The 16,376-nt window shown below is 41.5% G+C and overlaps 1 protein-coding gene across 2 annotated transcripts in view; it reads left to right on the top strand.

Moving 5' to 3' along the window:
- Window positions 1–16,376, top strand: part of MPP7 (MAGUK p55 scaffold protein 7) — a 289,092-nt gene that overhangs the window by 22,183 nt on the left and 250,533 nt on the right. Inside the window, exon 1 of one of the 2 annotated variants that reach the window (XM_081560898.1) lies at window positions 9,171–9,255. The exons of the other annotated variant lie outside the window; for it this stretch is intronic. The gene's annotated coding sequence lies outside the window, so the exon portion shown is untranslated. Of the gene's footprint in view, window positions 1–9,170; window positions 9,256–16,376 lie in introns of those variants that run through there. 2 annotated transcript variants of the gene reach the window in all.

Below are 16,376 nucleotides of genomic sequence, written 5' to 3'. Positions count from 1 at the left end.
CTTCTCCCTTCCTACAGATCTCTGCTGAAAAGGTATTTATTCCGGGAGGGCTTTGTTCACTGACCATCCCCATATAAGAGCATCACCCTTACACTTTCACTCCCACTCTGCTTAGTTTTATTCCTGTTACTTCTCACTAACACTGTATTGTTTATTTGTATACATTCTGTCTCCCTGACTAGAACAAAGGCCCAGCAGTACACAAACATTGTGTCGTTAGCTGTGCACCCTCAGTACCCAGTGGCTAGAATGTATAGTAGATGTTTGAGAAATATTTGTCAAATGAATGAACTTTTCTCCTCATGTGAAATCTGCTTTCCACACTAAGGTGCTTATATGTTTTGTGGGTTTTTTTGTTTTTGTTTTTTTTGTAATTTTACTCCCTGGCCCTGCATGGAGGTGAAGGTAAAAGTGACTAGTGATTACTTCACAATTTGTCCTGCTTCCCTTCTCTCTGGTGTCATCATCTTTTAGGACGTGATCAGGGTATAGAGAGGCATACAACAAAATGAAACCTTTTGTTGAAAAGGCAGGAGACAGGGGTTCGATCCCTGGGTCAGGAAGATCCCTTGGAGGAAGAAATGGCAACCCACTCCAGTACTGTTGCCTGGAGAATCCCATGGACAGAGTCTGGCGGGCTACAGTGCAGAGGGTTGCAAAGAGTCGTACATGACTGAATGACTGAGCACACACACAGATACTGAAAATTCATCGGTGTAAAAATGTCTACTTTCTGCCCTGTTCATCTTCACCTGCAAAACAACAGATTCTTCAGATTAAAACTCACGCTTAGCGATGAAAAATGCTGACATTTTACATGCATTCAGTCATCTGAAAATTACTCTCTAAGTTTTGTTCCAAGAGCCCAAGTCAATAGGTAGGAAAGAGCCACTCTCGCCCCCGAGCTTGACCTGCCACGATTTTTCCTCCACTGGCCCTGTTCGCATCTCTCTGAACCCTCTCCTACAACCCCCTGCCCTTTGGCCCAGGTGCGGAGAGCCCTGCAGGTGGTGGGCAGGATACAGACACTCACCATCTCCCTTCTTTTCTCAGGAAGCTAAAGCTGTTCTAATCGCTATGACTTGGGTACTTTCATTAAATGTGAGCCTGAGTGGACAAATAGCCACATTTTCTTTCTTTTTTATTATTAATTATTAATTAATTTGTCTTTGGTTGTGCTGGGTCTTCGTTGCCATGTGCCGACTTTCTCTAGTTGCGGCGAGCGGGGGCTATTCTTCACTGGGGTGCGCAGGCTTCTCCTTGCGGTGATCTTGTTGCCAAGCACCAGCTCCAGGGGCACGGGCTTCAGGATTTGCAGCTCTCAGGCTCTAGAGCATGGGCTCAATAGTTGTGGTACACGGGGCATGTCGAATTGCTCCAGACCAGGGACTGAACCCGTGTCCTGGACGTTGGCAGGCATATTCTTATCCACTCTGTCACCAGGAAAGTCCTAGCCACATTTTCCGATTCTTCTAACTGAAGGTAATTTCTAATTTGTGCCCAGGAATAGCTTCTAGCTCTGCCTTTTAATTCTCCCGGCTTTAAGGGCATCCAGATGGTGGGAGATGTAGAGAAGAATTTATGCCAAGGAGACTCTCGCTGTATATTTTTTCTGTCAGTTGCTCCTTGTGAGAAGGCGTGAGTCTCTAGTGACCCCTAGGTGTGTGGGCTCCTTGATGTCGACTCACAGGAAGGTGGGCTTTTCCTGCGAGATGAGCCTTCTGTGTGGTATAGGATGGTGACGTATACCTGGTCCAGGATCATCACTCTTTCCTCTACTGTCCTCAGTGTATATTCTAAAATACTGGCCAGCCCGGAAGACACTTAAATTGAACATCCACATGTGAAATGTCCTGACTGTACATTAACCTTTCGCTGGAAATTCCCCTGTTAACAATGGGCAGATAAATTTGGAGAGAAACTCGAGTCTAACTTCAGTCTCCATCAAACAGTGGCCTTCCTTCTTTTTAGCCATGGGAAGGACTCTGTCCCTAAATGGCTGAGATCCACAAGCAGAAGTCCAGCTTCGTTATCTGAGCAGAGCAACTTGGCCTCTCTGCGGGAAGCTCATTAATTCCAAATGGAAAATAATCAGCTGAGAAAAGGATGGGTGGGATTCTGTCTTCCTCTTTTTCCTGTAAATTAGAGGAACAGGAGTTCTGGCTGAAAGATGGCTTGGCAAGAGAGTTTGACTCTGCAAAGGAAACCCTTGTCAGGAGCAGAAAGGTGACGACGCCCAGAAAGTGAGCACGGAGGAGGTCGTCTCACACTTTGGAAGCTGGCAGGGGTCTCAGCTGCGTCCACCACAAGAGGGTTTCCATCAGGCTCACCTTTTCCAGCAAGCGTTCTCTGTAACGGCCACAGGCCATACGTGACTAGACGCCCTTCCGCTTCTTTCTTTCCTTCCCCTTTTTCTGTGTGAACATTGTGGGTGGGTGAGGAGAGGCTGGGAAGAAAGTAAAAGAAAATTATAAGAATATCTAGCTTTTAAAAAAGCAGTAATAATAAAAGCAAAACCTAAAAGCCACTGGGTCACGTGCCCCAATCTGTAAAGATAGAAGCGAATTATATGTAACACTATCTGCATAAGCAGCTCGTTTTTCAGTTTCCTTTTATTAACACTTTTTTTTTTATTACTCTCTTTCTCCTTTATCTATTTTTTTCCCTTCTATTTTTCTCAACCTGTTTTGTTTTGTTCTCCTCCAACTCCTTCCCTGTATATTTGTTCTCCTAATTCTCGTTTCTTATTTTCTCCTTTAACCTCCCTTTCTTCTAAAATTCCACCCTCCACACCAACCCCCGTCTGCAGACTGTAGGAGAAAGTTCTGGATTTCATGTCATACAACCTGATGCTGGAAGGAGATGTGAAACCACTGGCTCATGTGGTAGTAATAACTGAGTCTTTCTAAACATTTATAGGGACCCAAGGAAATGCTTAGGATGAAACCTCTTTCAATGTCTCCATATGGTCCTCTGGCATTAGAATGTTTTTAAAAAAATTACACTGTCATAATAGTTATTAAAAATAATTTAAGAATTTTTGACTTATAAATATTTCAGTATTATTTTAAAATCAAGGCTAAGATTATAAGTATGCATGGTTGCTTCATACTTGTGGGTAGATTGAGGTTTTTTTACCTGCTTCCCTGGTGTTCAGTTGGTGAAGAATCTATCTGCAATGCAGGAGACCCGGGTTTGATCCCTGTGTCGGGAAGACCCCCTGGAGAAGGAAATGGCAACCCCTTGCCTGGAGAATTCCATGAACAGATGAGTCAGACAGGCTACAGTCCATGGGATCGCAAAGGGATGGACATGACTGTGTGACTAACTTTCACTTTTTACCTTTTAAATTTTTTCATTAGTATTTTTTTTTAATTGAAATATAATTGGTTTACAATATCGTGTCAGTTTCATATTTCAGCAAAGTGATTCAGTTATACACACACATATATATTCTTTTCCAGATTCTCTTCCCTTACAGGTTATCAATAGTTTTTTAAAAGGTTTTTTCAAAATAATTGGTATGATGGATCATCACAGCAGCCTCTGTTTTAGAAAAAGTTTCTTGATTCTAGGTATTAAATTGACTCTGTTTGTGTACAGTTACTTAGTCATGTTCCACTCTTTGCAGCCCTATGGACTGTAGCCTGCCAGGCTCCTCTGTCCGTGGGATTTTCCAGGCAAGAATACTAGAGTGCATTGCCATTTCCTCCTCCAGGGGATCTTCCCAACCCAGGGATCAAACCTGCGTCTCCTGCATTGGCAGGCAAAGTCTGTACCACTGAGCCACCTGAGAAGCCTTAAGTTGACTTGTTGTTCAGTCACTCAGTTGTGTCCAACTCTTTGCGACCCAATGAATTCCACCACACCAGGCTTCACTGCTTCACTATTTCCCAGAGTTTGCTCAAACTCATGTACATTGAGTTGATGATGCCATCCACCCATCTCATCCTCTGTCGTCCCCTTCTTCTCCTGCCCTCAATCTTTCCCAGCATTTAGTTAGTCACAATTTAAATTATCTGATGGAGATTTCCCTGGTGGTCCAGTGGTTAAGAATCCACCTGCCAATGCAAGGGACTTGGGTTCCATCCCTGGTCTGGAAAGATCCCATATGCTGTGAAGCAACTAAACCCGTGCACCACAACTATTGAGCCCTTGCACCCTAGAGCCTATGCTCTGCAACAAGAGAAGCTACCACAAAGAGAAACTTGTGCACTGAAAGCAAGAACAGGCTTCGCTCACCACAACTAGAGAAAATCCAGCAACTATGACCCAGGGCAGCATCGATAAATCAATAAAAACAGTAGATGAAAAAAATTACTTGATGATGTTACTAGTTGAATGACAACACATTTTATTCTATTATTGTTTTTCTAATATGCTATTACTCTTGTTGCAGTGTCCTCTTACACAAATTCTAGGATATCCCCTCCTTCACCTGTAGGAAATACTGATCCTAAGAACAATGCCCCCCATATTTTTACCAAAAAAACCCTCTGAGTACCTCTTTGCCCATGTCTCACTTACAATCCTTCGTACTCCTGCCAAGGATGCTATATGGTTCATTTCACATGTCAGTGTGACTGGGCTAAGGGATGCCTAGGGAGCTAATAAAGCATAACTTCGGGTGTGTCTGTGATGGTGTTTCCAGAAGAGATAAGCCTTTGAATTGGTGAGTAAAGCAGGTGGCCCGTCCCAGCGTGGATGGGCATCAGCCAGTCCCTTGAGGGACTATACAGAACACAAAAGTAGAGGAAGGGCAAACTTGCTCTCTGTTGGACTTGGGACATCATCTTCTTCTGCCCTTGGACATGGGTGCTCTTGGTTCTCAGGCCTTTGGACTCAGACTGAATTATGCACTAGCTTTCCTGGTTCTCTGGTTTGCAGATAGCAGATGGTGAGACTTCTTGACCTCCATAAGTACAGGAGGATTCCTATAATAATTGAATAATTCAATTCCTATAATTGAAGTCCTCCAATTCCTATAATAAATCTCTTTACACACATATATGATATGTAATATCATAATATATTATACTCTGTCTGGTCTATATCTAAATCTATATCTCTATCAATATCTCTACCTGTTGCTTCTCTGAGAACCCTAACGGACACAGGCGGTGGCCACCACTCTCGGTCACTCACTCGTGGGGCTGTCTACACAGGACCCAAACAGTGTGGGATCTAGTGAGACCACAGGCTCTTCGTGCATCCTGGAGCCCATTGGCAATCTGTTGGCCCAGGTAAAGCTTCCTAATTCCCTTTTCATAATTGCTCTTTTGCCTGCAGTGGAGAGTCTAAGACATTCCTCATCTTCACAGGAATGTCTCTAGACTGAGAAAAGTATAAAAATAAAATAATATATGGTATCACCTTCCAGGAAAATACCTAAATAAAACAGTTTGAAATTAGCAGATAATTGCACAACATAATGCTGGCAATAAATCCTTAGAATCATCGTTGGATTCACTAATCTTTGTATCCTCGGGCCTTGCCAGAAGCCAGCACATAACAAGCTCTTCATAAATTTTGAATGAATATATGAAACAAAGATTTACTTTATTCAAAAATACAAGAGAAAGAGCTTCAAAGGTACAGGGAAAACAGTAATGTTTAAGTATCAGTTAATTATTTATATTTATTAAAGACATCACTTACTACACATGAATAAAAATAAAGTCAAATAAATCATGAATATACAAACCTTCACTAAAGACTATTAAATAAATGCAAATTACAGTTCAAGGGCACATACTTTTGTCAGATGAATTAAACAGCACGATACTAAAAAGCACTCCATTTTGCCAATGACATGATTCAAATGTCTTTCACGTATTTGTTTCCCATTTGTATATCTTTGATAATGTGTCTGTTCAACTCTTTGGCCCATTTGAAAAATTTGCTTATTTTCTTATTGAGTTTTGAGAGTTCTTTATGTTTTCTGAATCTAAAACCTTTATCAGACATGTTATTTGCAAATGTTTTCTCCCATTTTGAGGTTTTTTTTTTTTTTTTTGTAACAGTGTCTTACAAAAAGCAGAATTTCCTAATTTTAATCAAGTCCACCTTTTTCTCTTGTGGATCATATCTTAGAAATGTTGCCACAAGTCACAAGTAGTTTTTCATGGATTTGATAGAAAAGACATCTGGATGTGAACTTTCATGTATGATACGGAAAATGTACTGTTTTAAATAACTTTCTATAACCAAATAAATGCTACAGAGTCAACTGAAAAAAATCCTTTAGAAATGTTATGGTTTTATTATTTACATTTAGGCCAATGATCTGTTTAGAAATTTTATGGTGTGGTGGTTTAGTCGCTAAGTCATGTCTGAGACCCCACAGACTACAGCCTGCCAGGCTCCTCTGTCTATGAGATTTCCCAGGCGAGAATACTGGAGTGAGTTGCCATTTCCTTCTCCGGGGATCTTCCTGATCGAGAGATAGAGCGCTGGCCTCTTGTATTGCAGGCAGATTCTATACAAGCTGAGCCACTGGGGAGAAATTTTATAGTTTAGAAATTTTAGTTCTTTTAGAAATTTTATAGTTTTATGATTTACATTTAGGCCAATGATCTGTTTAAGAGAATTTTTTTTATATGGCATGAGGTGTGAATCAAAGTTTTTTGGGGTTTTTTTTGCACATGGTTATCCAATTATTCCTGCACCTTTTGTTGAAAAAAATCATTTTTGCACTAATTTACCCTTGTGCTTTATTGAATATCACTTGACCCTGGATATGTAGCTTACTTTCTGGACTTCCTACTCAGTTCTACTGATCTATTTGTAAGACTGTGCTCTCTTTTTATTCTGGAACTTAATGGGTTTTTTAAAAAAATATTTATTTATTTATTTGACTGCACTGGATCTTAGTTGCAGCGTATGGGATCTTGTTCCCTGACCAGGGATAGAATCCAGGACCCCTGCATTGGGAGCTCTGAGTCTTAGCCACTGGACCACCATGGAAGTCCTGGAACCTATTGGTTTTTGTTGTTTAGTTCAACAAGAAAATAGAAGACTTTTTAAAAGAGATCAGCACTCAAACTATTGGACAAATCATTATTGGAGATCAATTGATCATTACTGGAGAAATTTTTCTTAATATAGATTGGTGTTTGGTTTTATTGGGGGTTGCTTTAAAGTAATATAATCAATATTTGATCATGTATCTACAAAATGTTTCAAAATGATTAATGGGGCTTTTTTCAAAGGGGAGGGTAAAGAAACCTTTGCAATTCTAAAAAGAGAAATATTTCATAAAACAAAAAATTATGAACAGTGACTGTTGTTTTTAACTAGAGGAAATGGTTTTCTTCTGTTGGCTCACTGAAACATAAATGATTGAATTTATCAGTAAAGCAGGTTTTAGTCTGGGGTTCAAAGATTTATTAAAATTTCCTTAATTTACCTTATGGAAAATTTTAATTTGTGTTCAGAGAAGCACATCATTCCACAAATTAGCAAATAAATGCTCAAATGTATCATATTAGTGGATAGTAATATTTCAGTAAGTATTAAATATTAATACTTGTAGTGGCACAAACATGGCTATTCAGAATAAAGAAATTGATTTGGGTCCTGGCAACCTGGTGGCTCAGATGGTAAAGAGTCTGCCTGCAATGCAGGAGACACAGGTTCAATCCCTGGTTGGAGAAAATCCCCTGGAGAAGGAACAGCAACCCACTCCAGTATTCTTGCCTGGGAAATTCCAGGGACAGAGGAGCCTGGTGGGCTATAGTCCATGGGGTTGCAAAAGAGTTGGACATGACTTAGCAACTCAACAGCAAGGACAGCAACCAATAATCATAGGATGTACAGCAAAATCACCCTTGTATTTGGTTAGTGCTTTCTATCACTTAATTTGCACATACATAGTAATTAATATTTTATCCAGCTGCAGAGAGTTTAAAAGGTAACACTGTGACACTTATGCTACACTAAAAGAAGTTGATTTGAAAAAATTAGATCACATGCATTTTCCATGTATAATTTTGCTATGGCTCCATGTTCAAAATAGGAAGTTTATAAAACAGGAAGGACTAGAAATAGGCGGTCTTTTTCCAGTTATAATATTCGTCTGACTTTTGATCGTGGATAATCATTGCTTGTTTTCTCGGGTATAAAGTGGGAATGATTCCATCGGTAACACAGAGATATTGTGAGACTCCCAAGGTCTGTCATGTGACAGGTAGGGGAAATTATAGAGTCATGTATCGCCTGTCTGTGGAGCGTGCCTGCAGGGTTTTCACAATCACTTTGACAGTTTGAATCTCCTCATTAGCAGCGAGATAGGCAGGTGGGAATCAAGAACTGCATTTCATGACTTCTGAAGGTGATTGAAAGATTAGAATAATACAAGCTGACAATTGAAAAATAAGTGTCCGTTATAATTTATTACAATAATGGAAGGCATATGTCTCTGTATTTTCCTCTGTTGATTCTGTAGACTTACCAATAATAGTAGAAAATGATTTAGACTGTTTGTGTCAAAGGTAATGTGATATCATGTTACAAACATCATGACCATACTATTTTATATTCTATTTCTCTAAAAGTAAAAAGGTGTTGCCTATCCGGGGAAGAAAGGGGTGGTCTGAAAGAGCCCACATCTGCTCTGAGAGGACTGAAGGTGATGTAGGAGTTGGGGGTGAGGCTGGGGAGAAAGATTTGAAGCTTGGGGAGGGCAGTGGGGATGAAGTGTGGGAAGCAGGCACAGACTCCGGTGCAGAGGGAAGGTGCCAAGAATGAGGCCATCGTGGAGGAAATGATGCATAGGTGACTGGGGGAGAAAAAGGGAGCAGGAAAGCTTAGAGGAAGAAGTGTGGTCTGGAGTCTGCTGCTTGCATTATGGTTCCAAGTGGATAAAAAGAATTTAACGGATGTTGAGAAGAAGGAGAGGAGGAGGAGGAGAAAGGTGGGGAAAGGAGCAGGAAGGAGGAAAAGCAGACACTTTGAGGGACCACTCAAAGGACAATTCATCATCTCTGATGAGCTCCCAAGAGGTCGCTTGTAGGATCTTAATCATAAGATCTATGGGATGATTCCAAGAGCAGTTTCACCAGGCCTGCAACGCCAAGTAGGAAAGAGGAAGAATTTAGGGAGTTGGTCAATTCACAATCTATTACTCAAGGAATTTCTAAGAGAAAAGAGGAAGATTGTTGGTGGAATTCTGTCACCATGCCAACGGGCCAGCCAAGGACAAAGTCCGCCTCTTCCTATTACTGAGATGTGACAATGTTTCCTGGAGATTTCATAGTTAAGTATCTAAAATGGTATTGCAGAATTTACTCAGCTGAGTGAGAGAATGAACAGAAACAGGGTAAAGAAAGGTAAAGTATTTTTGTAGAAGAAGCGTGATGAATAGAAGTGGGATTCTTCTGGGATGCATTACCTGGGGTAGAGAGATGGTGTGCAGATGAAAAATAACATGTCTCCATTAGTATCCATCCTGAGAGCATCAAGTGTCAAGTGGCTTCACGTGAAACTGCTGGTTTGAGGACAAAAGTTGGGTTTGGAAATAAAGTTGCTCAGTGTTTGCTGACCACCCCACAGCGCAAGGGTTGTAGGAATTGCTCGCTGAAACTGCTCATGTGTTTGAGAATCCTCACGTGTAGCAAAACGCACTAGCTTAGATCAGCAACACTCTATGTTAGAAATCAGGTTGGTCGGCCTCCTTCATATCTGTCCTTTCTTCCACTTCCCTAGTGTCCTCAGGGTTTCATCTGTGATGTGAGATAGTAACCGAGTCCCCTCATACACACACATGGGCTTCCCTAATAGCTCAGTTGATAAAGAGTCTGCCTGCAATGCAGGAGACCCTGGTTCGATTCCTGGGTTGGGAAGATCTGCTAGAGAAGGGATAGGCTACCCGCTCCAGTCTTCTTGCGCTTCCCTGGTGGCTCAGATGGTAAAGAAGCTGCATGCGATGTGGGAGACCTGAGTTCGATCCCTGGGTTGGGAAGATCCCCTAGAGAAGGGAATGGCTACCCACTCCAGTATTTTGGCCTAGAGAATTCCATGGACTATATAGCCCATGGGGTCACAAAGAGTCAGACATGACTGAACCACTTTCACTTTCATACACACACATACACACACGCACACAGTAATACAATATTTTTGAAGAGTGGATGAGATCATGAACATAAAGCTTTTGGCACATGGAAGACCCTTAACATGGGTTAGTTAGATTGTAAGCCCAAAACGACTGTTTTGGTTTTTTACCTAGCACAGTGCCTGGCAAGTAGTGAATATGTGTGTGGGAATAAAGGAATAACTCCTCACACCCACCATCACAGCTCAGATTCTTAATCTTTGTTTTGGTATGTAACTGCAGCCTCCCCATAAATCTTCTTGGCTCCAATCTTGCCTCTCTCTAATTTGGTTGCCAAAACACCACTGGAACTTTCTAGAACACAAATCTGATAACATTTTTTTGCCTAATTTTTTTTTTTTTAACATTCAAGAATTTTATTGGATTCACAAAAGAAAATTTGGGGTATAAACTTTCTTGATGTTTCTTAATCTGTTGAGACACTGGTCCATGAAGAGGTCAATTCTTTCAGGTTGGTTAGTGCCAAGTTTCTTTACAAAACTACGTGAACATCAATCCATCAATATTGAGGGAAACAAAGCAATTTATTCTAATTAAATTTGTATTACTCTTAAGGAGAAAATAAAGACAGTTGATCTCTCAGATCAGTCCTGTTTTGAATCAAAATGAGGATAAACAGCCTGATTAGGAATCAATTTTTCTTGCTTAATTTTTAAGAGACTCCCCGTGACACCACAGATAAAAGCCACTCTGCTTAGCGCAGCTTAAAAGGACCTTCATCCTTTGCCCACACTTACTTCTCTTTTCAGAAAATCCCTTAAGAGCATGGGGCTGCTTAACACAAGGTAATTCTTCTTACTCAGGGTACATTGATTAGGAATTGAATTTTGCTGCCTATAATGCAAACCTAATTACATTGGCTTAAGTGTAAGCCACATAATAAGAAACCTGGAAGTGGGCAGAGCCTGCTGTGCTGTCAAGTTATAATGGACTCAGGTTCCTTCTAGACTCCACTTACCATTCAGAACTGCATCCACCTGCTTCAGCAGTACAGCGAGGGGCTTCTCTGGTGGCTCAGACAGCAAAGAATCTCCCTGTAATGCGGGAGACCTGGGTTTGATCCCTGGGTCAGGAAGATCCCCTGGAGGAGAGCATGGCAACCCACTCCAGTATTCTTGCCTGAAGAATCCCCACGGACAGAGGAGCCTGGCAGGCTACAGACCATGGGGTCGAAAAAGAATTGGACACAACTGAGTGATTTACTAGACACAAACTTAATGGAGAAAAGAAAAATTCTGTTCTTAACAGTACAACGAGTAGGACTCAGAACTTGGACTACCCGTGTCGACTGCCAGGTTAAAAAAAATGAGAGTTTGAGAACAAAGACTAGATGTGGAAATGCTCAACCAAGCACGGCTGCGTTGTTGGTTCTAGAAAACTCTGCCCAAGGAAATAACTAACCAATATGTTATATCCCTGTTGCTTCAGGGAATTTCTGCCCATCTTTGTATCTGAGGCCACAGTCTGCTCACCTGGGCAAACATATCACTCTCAACAGCACTTTCCTTATCAAGACTCCCTGCCAAGACTGTTCAGGAGGCATGCTCCCTTCCTGCAACGAGTTCTAATCAACTGAATGTTGCTTTATTAACAGGGTGCCTGGTGATATTTAGAGGATTTCAATACCTTCCTTAGCTTGTGGTTTCTGTCCTCTCTTCAGAGATGACATATTTTTATTCTAGGCTCAAAGAAATGGGGAAGGGTAAAGGGTAAAAACATAGGCTAACAAATTCTTACCTATCATTAACAGCTTGGGTTGTTGAAAAATGAGGACCACACTGTTAGGAAAACCAAAATGGTTCCCTTTTCTGCTCCATAAAATGATCCTCTGAGTGGGATGAGTCTCCCAAGGCAGACTCCTGTCTTCTTATCCTGATATTCTCTCAATGCCTAATATGAGGACTTGCACTCCAGTGTATGTTCAGGGAAAAGATGGTTGGATACACAGAAAATTTGCGTAGAGTGAAATACCTTCAATGTTGAGCTGTTTGGATTGGAACTGTCAAAAGTTAACTACTGGCCCCTAGATACTTGCAACAACTATAAACATATATATCCTAAGCTAACCCTCCCTGGAATGGCCTCTGAGTATTTGTAAGGACTACAGTAGTTGAGAGAACCAGCTCCATGGAATCTGGATCTTGAGAACTTTGAATTCTCAGTGGTGGTTTAGGGAGCCTCCAGTGTTTAAAAAGAAACCTTTTGCCAATTTCAAATCTAACTTGTGCTTAGTGCAGAAAGCTACATATTGTACAATGAGAGGTCTCCCTTCCCACCGTCAACAAGCATCTCCCCCCACCCCCACCAGAGGGCACGTTGTTAATACTTCCATTCACATCCTTTCCGATAGTTTTCAGTGCACTTAGAAACATGTGTATACGTGCAAACCAACCTAAAAAATGACTTATATTATATAAATCTTATCACATAATAATTTCCACAAGTTTGTTTCTTTCTGTTATCATTTTTTATGAGAGAATGTTCCATGCCAGTACTTACAGTTCAAATAATTCCTTTTGGTCACTACAGTCTCTACTGCATAAAGCCATCTAACATGCCTAGCTCAGTCTGCTTCGGGAGCAGCTTTTTCCCCTTCCTTCCTATTTTTCCCTTTCCTTCTTTTCCTTTTGCTGTTACTTTTTTTTTTGGCTATGCTGGGTCTTCCTCGTGGGGTGTGGGCTTCTCTAGTTGCAGCAAGCATGGCGATGATCGGGCCTAGTTTCCTCTGGGCATGTGGGATCTTTAGTTCTCTGACCAGGGATTCAACCCAAGTCCCCTGTGTTGGAAGGTGGACTCTTAAACACTGGATCCCACGAACAGGGAAGTCCCACAAACAGGGAAGTCCCACAAACAGTTCTATCATAAACTTCCTTGTACCCAAGTTTCTTTCATAACAATTTTCCTTCTTTCAAGGATCGTCAGTGTGATGGGTGAAACTTGCAATCTCCTTGTTTCTCTCCCTTGCATTTCATATGAATTAAGTGAAGCATTATTTTAATCTGTTGGCCATTTACACTTCTTTTGTGAACTGTTCAGATCTGTGCCATCCTATACGACAGCCATGAGCCACATGTAGCTATTGAACACTTGGGATGTGCCAGCCTGAACAGAGATGTGCAGTCTGCATAAAATGCACTAGAGATTTCAAAGAGGGTATCATATACTGCATTAATGTTTTCTGTTGACTGCATGTTCAAATAATAATATTATGCACATGCTGCTTTAGATAATTTTAATGTGGTTACTGAAAAATTTTAAATTACCTGTATAGCTCACATGATATTCCTGTTGGACAGAGATGTTAGGATTTTTGTTTAGGTGTGTTGTTATCTTTTTCTTATTGATTTAAAGGGGCTCTTGATATATTGCTAGCACCTATCTATTGACCACCATGAAAGTGAAAGTGACAGTCCCTCAGTTGTGTCCAACTCTTTGCAGACCCCATGGATAGTCTCCTGCCAGGCTCCTCTGTCCATGGAATTCTCCAGCCAAGTATACTGGAGTGGGTTGCCGTGCTCTCCTCCAGGGGATCTTCCCAACCCAGGGATCCAACTGGGGTCTCTTAAATCTCCTGCACTGGCAGTCATGTTCTTTACCACTAGCATCACCTGGGAAGCCCATTGACCACTATATTTGTAGCAAATATTTCTTCTCAGTCTGTAACTTAATTTTTATTGAATTCCAGAGTTTCTTGAAATGGAAAGATTGTTCTTAGGAATCTGTCTCTTGTGCTGCATTTCCTTTATCACGTTCAGGTTTCTGGTTTTGTGTCTTGCTAAGGAAATCTTTTACCATGTCCAAATTACAAAAAATAATCCAAGATCTGGTGAATCTTCTGGTCCTCTGGTCACCCAGCATCACTACTTCTACAGGAGGAAGGCATCGGCTCATCCTCCTGGGTGCTCTGGGGCACCTGGGCATCCTGCTTGGGGCCATCCTGGGCTGGAAGTCCCTCCCTGTTCCCCTCTCCTAGCCTCTGCGTAACTTTCTCTAAGCTCCCCAGCCCCTACCCCAGGCTTTGGCCAGCCCTCCTCATCGTGTTCCCTCCAACAGCTAGGGAACAACTTCAGGGGATACCCACCCTAGCAGCAGCTCCACTACAGTGCCCGCTGCCTCCTTTTGGGGGTCCCCAGCAGCAGCAGCAGAAGACCTAGTCCCTTCTTGGAGCTTTGCTGGGCAGCCACAGGGATTCTGGGGAGACGGATGCCTGACATTGGACCTCAGAGCTCTGTGGTTGCAGATTGTCTTTGCTCCTGGTGTCCCTCAGCTGTAAGGAAACCTTAGCATCATGTCCCTGTGGTCCCTTTTGGGAGGTGGGCAGAGCCAGGCATGTTTGCCTCCATCATCTCAGTGAAGACTCCATGTCCAAGTTTTCTTCTGAAGGGCCCGAGGGGCCCAGGTCCTCAGGACCTCGAGCACAAGAGAAAGCTGAGGGTCCAAGCCTCTGGGGTCAGCCTTGAGAAGACACTTTAGGGCAAAGGCTGGGAGGGGTGTTGCCCTCCCAGTCCCTCCAGCCCATGCTCCCCCATCTTCTGCTCTGTTGGGCACCACCAGTGACTTATCCCATGGGGTACAGCTCTCACCCACCCCTTACCTATGCTCTGAAAGTTATTTTTTTAATGTCTTAAAATTAAAATTTTATTTTATATTGTAGTGTAGTTGATTTACAATGTTGTGTTACCTTCAGGTGTACAGCAAAGTGATTCAGTTATTCATATATCCACTCCCTTTTAGATTATTTTCCCATATAGGTGATTACAGGATACTGAGTATAGCCCACTGTGCTATACGGTAGGTCCTTGTTGGTTATCTATTTTATATATCAGTTCAGTCGCTTATTCGTCCACGACTCTTTGCGACCCCATGGACTGCAGCACGCCAAGCTTCCCTGTCCATCACCAACTCCCAGAGCTTGCTCAGACTCATGTCTATCGAGTCTGTGACGCCATCCAACCATCTCATTCTCTGTCGTCCCCTTCTCCTCCTGCCTTCAATCTTTCCCAGCATCAGAGTTTTTCTAATGAGTCAGTTCTTCGCATCAGGTGGCCAAAGTATTGGACCTTCAGCTTCAGCATCAGTCCTTCCAATGAATATTGAGGACTGATTTCCTTTAGGTTGACTGGTTTGATCTCTTTATAGTCCAAGGGACTCTCAAGAGTTTTCTCCAACCCCACAATTCAAAGGCATCAATTCTTCAGTGCTCAGCCTTCTTTATGGTTCAACTCTCACATCCATACATGACTACTGGAAAAACCATAGCTTTGACTAGATGGACCTTTGTTGGCAAAGTAATGTCTCTGCTTTTTAATATGATGTCTAGGCTGGTCATAGCTTTTCTTCCAAGGAGAAAGCATGTTTTAATTTCATGGCTGCAGTCACCATCTACAGTGATTTTGGAGCCCAAGAAAATAAAGTCTGTCACTGTTTCCATTGTTTCCCCGTCTATTTCCCATGAAGGGACCAGATGCCATGATCTTAGTTTTTTGAACGTTGAGTTTTAAGCCAACTTTTTCACTCTTCTCTTTCACTTTCATCAAGAGGCTCTTTAGTTCTTCCTCACTTCCTTTTTCTATATAGTAGTGTGTATATGTTAATCCTAGCCTCCTGATTTTTTCTAGTATTTCTGTACAGAGGAAACTCTTTGTAAGTGTGTGCTACAGTGGATCACTCCCAACCTCATGTTCAGTGTGTTTAATTTGTAGCTTGAAAGCAACGATGATGAGAGACTGACAGCACAAAAATCAGCAAACTCTACAAAACAGGTCTTCAGGAATCATTTTGTTAATTCTCCAGATTTTTCTGGGTAACAAACATGGAGAAAATGTTAATAATGGAAATTAAATTTTAAAATATGTCACATCTTTTGTCATTACGTTTGTCAATAGTACCAAAAAATTGAGGAAATACTCTTGCAGTATTTAAAAACAATTTTTCAATTTAATCAAGAAGAAGTTCACATAGTAGACCAACAAAGTATAGTTAAGGCAAATTTCCTTACTCCTTAATGGAAATGAAAACATCCGGGAACTACACTCAAGCGAATCCATTTCACAGGTATTGCCACACTTTTGATTTTAAAGCATGTAAATAATGAAAGTCTCTCTTCCTTTCAAAAACTACATCTCACTCATTTCTTTTTTTTTTCTTTTGCACCTATCTGTGTGGGTTAGGACTCCAGAACAATGTGAAACAATGGTAGTGTTATCTGGCATTCTTGATTTGATCCTTATATTAATATTTCTATTAATATTATAGTAATTTT

The sequence above is a fragment of the Giraffa tippelskirchi genome, chromosome 13, assembly GCF_054371585.1.
Source record: "Giraffa tippelskirchi isolate mGirTip1 chromosome 13, T2T-mGirTip1v1.2.pri, whole genome shotgun sequence".
In the NCBI taxonomy this organism is placed as follows: domain Eukaryota; kingdom Metazoa; phylum Chordata; class Mammalia; order Artiodactyla; family Giraffidae; genus Giraffa; species Giraffa tippelskirchi.
This window is presented reverse-complemented; position numbering and strand designations above follow the sequence as displayed.